Source organism: Scyliorhinus canicula, chromosome 5, assembly GCF_902713615.1.
Source record: "Scyliorhinus canicula chromosome 5, sScyCan1.1, whole genome shotgun sequence".
Classification (NCBI taxonomy): Eukaryota; Metazoa; Chordata; class Chondrichthyes; order Carcharhiniformes; family Scyliorhinidae; genus Scyliorhinus; species Scyliorhinus canicula.
Window position 1 is genome coordinate 136,527,766 of NC_052150.1, and position 6,000 is coordinate 136,533,765.

General features: G+C 43.2%; 1 long non-coding RNA gene across 1 annotated transcript in view; it reads right to left on the minus strand.

Moving 5' to 3' along the window:
* Positions 1 to 5,229, minus strand: part of LOC119966292 — a 132,222-nt gene extending 126,993 nt beyond the window's left edge. The window contains exon 1 of the long non-coding RNA XR_005460719.1: positions 5,052 to 5,229. This is a non-coding gene — a long non-coding RNA (uncharacterized LOC119966292). The remainder of the gene's footprint in view (positions 1 to 5,051) is intronic.
* Between the last annotated feature and the right edge of the window lie 771 nt (positions 5,230 to 6,000).

Below are 6,000 nucleotides of genomic sequence, written 5' to 3' on the forward strand. Positions count from 1 at the left end.
GAGTTCCCTAGATTCACAAACATACCCCTTCGGTTGGAAAGAAGCAAGCATAAGTGGGAACGACAGGTCGGTTGACCATATCGTAAGTGTAGAAAATGCTAGGGTCTTATGAGGGACACAATAACAGAGCGCTCATAAAATGATTAGGTAGAGGCATAGATTTTGAAACGGAAATGTTTGAGGTTGTAACTAACATGGTGAATGAGGCAGTACCAGAGGATGCAATGCATTTGGATTTTTAAAAAATTATAAGAGACCACACACGACGTTATTACAGAAATACGAGATTGGGGGTAATACTAGTATGGGTTGAGGATTGGTTAACAGACAGAAAGCAACAAGAATAGAAATAAAAAGGGGAATTAGCACTGCCTAGGAAGGTAGTGGAGGCTAGAAACATCAAGCTTTAAAAAGCACTTGGATGAGCACACCATCACATCCAAGGATAAGGGACAAGTGCTGGTAAGTGGGATTAGTGCAAAATATGGGGTAGTTGTCAGCGCAGACTTGATGTGCCAAAAGGCCTCTTCTGTACTGCACAACTATTGCAGATTGGTTGTCTGTAACTAGTAAGGCATCAAGCTTTGATCACAGGTATAATCCATACAGGTTTGATGATGCAAGGTGAGGCGAGATGGGAAGAAATGCTATTGGGGGGGGGGGCTGCAAAAGTGACTAAATACAGTTTTTAATGACTGAGCAAGAACTTGGCAGATCACCATTCAAAAGATGGCGGTGAGCCAGCTTCTTGAACCACTGCAGCCCACGTGATGTAGGTACATCACAGTGCTATTAGGAAGGGAATTCCAAGATTTTGACCCAGTGATCGTAAAGGAACAGCAATATAGTGGCAAGTCAGCATGGCGTGGAGCTTGGAGGGGAATGTGCAGGTGCCAATGCTCCCATGCATCTGTTGTCCTGACTTTTTGGGTGCTAGGGGTCATCAGTTTGGAAGGTGTTGTCAAAAGGAGCTTTGGGTTGCCACGGTTCTTCTTGAAAATGGTACACATTGCTGCTACTGCGCGGTGGTGGTGAAGGGAATGAATGGAGTATACCAATCAAGCGGTTGCTTTGAAAGTAGCGAGTTACTTGACATAATTTCCAGAGTGTATTTTCATGCCTTCTGCTATTGAGACAATTTCCTAAGCAGGTCAGTGGTGTGCTTGCAGTCCCATAGGATCCAACTTTAGCTGTTTAGATGAGGGACTTAATCAAATGTCTTCTGAAAGTCCATATAAATAACACCCATAAACATTCCACTGTTCAGTTATTTGATGATTCAATCAGTAGTTCAGATCTAACCAGGAGAGCGCAGCAGGTTGATTTGGATGCTCTTAACTTCATGACACTGATGACTGTTTAATGTCCATTGTGTATTTGGTTTTCTTTGTACTATCCACTGTTTTAGTTTTGTGTGTGTATCTTGTAGCAAAATGGTACTTGTCTGTATGGCAGAGTGTCTTTTTCTTGTTAATTACTGGTTACTGTGATTTGTGGACTATTCAGTTGTTTGTTTCTCTTTATGTATCAAGGTATTGTTAACTGTTATTAAATAAAATATTCACAAATTAATTCTGGTTCTCACCTGATAAAGTGAAAAAATAAAAGGTGGATTTGTTGCCCCCCAAATACCAAATGGCAAGTCAGAATCTATAACAAAGGGTATTACAACAGGAGTAAAGAAATCTTACTGCAATTGTTCATGATCTTAAGATCACACATAGTACTGTGTTGGTCTCCTTACCCAAGGAAGAATCCAGAGTGCATAAGCAGGAGGGAATTTTACCATGTGGAAAGGTTAAGAAGACTAGGTACGTATCCCATAGAGTTTCTAAATGACAAAATTATTACAGGACTTTACAGGGTGCCTCTACCTTGCACTACCAAGTCATAGTCTAAGAATAAAGGATTGGCCAATTTGGGACCAAGGGGAAGTTTCTTCACTCGGCTAGCAGATGCTCAGAATTCTCTACTCCAAGACACGCGGATGCTCAACTTGTTGAGTATATCCATAGCCAAATATCTTCCAATTTCAAAGAAATATGGGGAGAGTGCAGGAAGATGGAATGGAGGGGAGATCAGTTGTAATCATACTGAATGGCAAAGCACACTCAAAAGGGCTAAATGGCCTACCCCTCCAATTGACCTCGTGGTCCAAAGCTTAAAATCAGGTTGTCTGCAAGGGGTGTCAGTCATGGAGACAAATGAATGTTTCACCAAAACACACACCCCTGATTCACCGACTCCCCCTCGTATGGCAGGGTAGCATGTTTTGGTCAAAGATTCTTCCCCCTTTTCTGTGTACACACAAAAACTAGCACATTAGTCAAACTACTGCTTTGAGTTTCACTGTTAAACAAACCATGTTTGTTTAAAACCAAAGAGAAAATGCTGGAAAATCTCAGCAGGTCTGGCGGCTTCTTTTGGGAGAGAAAGGAGCTAACATCGAGTCCAGGTGACCCTTTACAAAGCATTCCTTTTCTAATACCACACGGTATCAATTCTGCATTGGTTCTGTATAATGAACCCATTACTAATCTTTGTGCCATACAGATTCATTGAAGACAAGTGAAATCACGATAACAGCAACATAATAGCAACTGTTGGGCCAAAGTTCAAATTCCATTCTAAATTATACTTCTTTAGGAAGGTGAGTTTTGACAACTGATTAATTAGCCCAGATAATCTATAAAACAGTGAATGCATGCACCTTTGTGATGACATTTAGAACGGAAAACTGATATACTATTCCTCAGCATTGCTGCCAAAGAACATCATAGAATCATACTATCATAGAATTTACAGTGCAGGAGGCCATTCAGCCCATCGAGTCTGCACCAGCCCTTACAAAGAGCACCCTACTGAAGCCCACATATCTACCCTATCCCTGTAACCCAGTAACCCCCACTTATAATTTATTGGGCACTAAGGGCAATTTAGCATGGCCAATCCACCTAGCCCACACATCTTTGAACTGTGGGAGGAAACTGGAGCACCCGGAGGAAACCCACGCAGACACAGGGAGAACGTGCAGACTCCACAAAGACAGTGACCCAAGCCGGGAATCGAACCTGGGACCCTGGAGCTGTGAAGTAACTGTGCTAGCCACTATGCTACCGTGCTGCCCATTGATCAGAATGACAAGCATGTCCATGTTCATGGCTATTCTAATTGTCCATTGTTTTGGGTTGTGGTGAGGGCTATTCAAAAAGTGGGAACATGTATAGAACATCAGGAAACAAAAACAAAAAAAACAAGAAACTTAAACGAAGTTTCAATTTATTCACTGACCAACAGTCTCCATATATACATGGTCAAAATCTTAATGCTAAAGCTACATTTTTAGAATCAGTCAAGAAAATCTTTCCAAGTTACAAAACTCTGCATCAGTAACAATCCTTTCTACCATTATACCCAGCACACATCCTTCCAACAAGTTAAAATATTTCATTAGTTAATCAACTGCCCATGATGGTATTTGAAGTATGAGAGCAATAGGATTAATATGGAACTATAAAACAGTGACACAGAACAATCTCAACATCAACTAGGGAATTTCATCTTTAAAAAAGTGTTCACCTTGTTTTTAATCAAACACTTGGGTGCTCAATTGCTACTTTTATTTCCAATTAAAGACAGAACTGTTCTCCAAAAAAAACTGCTGATTCAGCTGTACTTTTGAAGCAACAGACATCAAGAAACGATTTCCGGGCCTTTGAACATTCCCCAAAAGTTCATAAAGCTGTTTCTATATTCAAGCTTTGTTTGTTTTAAAAAGGAAAATAATTCTTGGTAAGGTTAGTAAATATGCACGTTTTAAACAAGCAGCCATGTGAAACGGTTTGGCTTCACTACCCTGAATCAATAGTTCCACAATCTTATCTACCATTGCCAATCTTCACTTCACTTATACCCACCCCCAAAACAAACTAAGTGCAATCAATCAAGGGAAAGTAGAGTTGACCGCTGGAAACGTCGCTTCATAGTCACTTATTTTCGAATAAAATGTAATGCTGCATCCGTTTTCTTATCTATAAACTCACATTCACAAAGTCTGAATTTCAAAGATACCGAGGATATTGAAAGCTTCACAACTCAGTACTTAAATTGTTGTTTTACATCTATCCATTCCAGTCGTCTGCAGCTAATAGCCACAGACCTTAAATATCAATATCAAATGCAGTTTTCCACCCAAGTGGAAGTGACGTTAACATTTTTAGCAAAGAAGTTGCTTAATTTGCTTTAAAACGCTTACATTCTTTGCAATAATTCAACAACTGGGACACACACACACGATGAGTATAGGAGCCAGACTTTCCAAGCAATATATTTGATGTCACCAAAGAAAACGCATGTATTTAACAAATTAACCCCATCCTCGTTTCCCTTTTCAAAGCACCAAACAGTGCGCTCCCTCATTATCCCAGGGCCCATAGTTTGTAAACTGTTTAAAGGGATACATGAGGTAGTTCAGTATCACGAGGCCCTTCCCCGGTTCTAATTAACGAAGTATCTCGAAGTCAGGAGAACACGTTATACGAAACAGGGTTGCAAGAGTCAAAAAAGGTTTTGACGAAATGCCACAACTCGCAGCAATTAAGCCTCCTTCACCAGCGTAACTTTTCTTAGTTCCTTTTCATCTACTGGATTCACCAGTGGAAGCGTGCACTGGAATGCAACAGCGAAATTAAAGTGAAAAGCTTACTTTAAAAAGAGAGCTGTTCGTGTGTGTGTGTGCGCGCGCTTGCGGTCTGTACTTGTTTAAACGAAGTTGAACTCAGGTTTCCAGCTCCACTGGATGCCGACTGTACCTCACTGCGTACGTGCACCGACCGCAGCGCCTCAACCTCAAATACATAGGATGCGGGCTTTAAAACACTGCCAGACAATCTTCGCCACTACTTCACACACTGCACACCAATAACCGGACATTCCACAATGCAGCAAAAACACTTTCCAACTGCTCCTCTCCTCCTCCCAAGCTCGCGCGTACACACACGCAGATTATTCACAAAAGCAAAAATATAAGTTAACTCCAATAGCGCACTTACTTCAATCCTACTCCTGCCAAGATGATGGTTTGATTTTTGTCCCTGACCTAACCAACTGACTGACTATAACCACCACCCCTCAAACTGGCTCACTCGTATACTTGGTAACTCCTCCTCGCCGCGTGCACACGCTAGCTCCGCACGGTCACTTTTTTTTAAATGGCGACGCCGTGCACGGGCGCGCGCACAATCCCAACTTTTTGTCCTTCTCCCCCCCCCCCCGGCCCCGGCCGCCTTGCAAAAGTAACTGCCGCTGCGCGTGAGCACACGCGGCTGGAGCAACCGACTCCGCCCGCGCCAACACCAAACCTCCCTTCCTCGGGGAAGAAGATCCGCGGCCGTTGGGTTGAGGGTCGATCCGTAGCGACAAACGGAATAAAGTGCACCTGAATTTCCTCACCCCGCTCCCAACAAAAATCTCCCTTGTGCAAACGGTGAAGGAACCCCGGTGACTGGATTAATATCCCCCCCCCCCCCCCCCCCCCCCGACACACACACACACACAACGCGTGGGAAATTGCAGTCAAACTGAGTGGCGCACACGCCGAGCAGCGACCGAAGGAGACAGGGTTAAAACTCTGAAGCTCTCCTCGCCTTGCAAAATACTAGTGATGGTGCAATTTCGGGAGAACAGGCAAAATGTGGTGTCTGAGACGTCAGCATCGCCTACCTCCTCGGATACTTGCGGCCGGCCGATGGTGTAATGTAAAATGCCCTGCGTGCTCAGACCTAAATCGTGTACGTATATGGTTACAGCCGCTGAGCTCCACGTCTTTGGTGCTCCCCTGCCCTACTCCACGTTGATAGATGCCTGGCTTTTCAAAGGTTACACTATTATTTTTCCGCACTTTGCTTTTTTGTTCTGGAAATTTCCGGTTGAGTAGTGCACGCACATGGCAACGCTGCAGGCATCCTCTTGATAAGGAGTTCTCTCCTCGGACAACCAAAC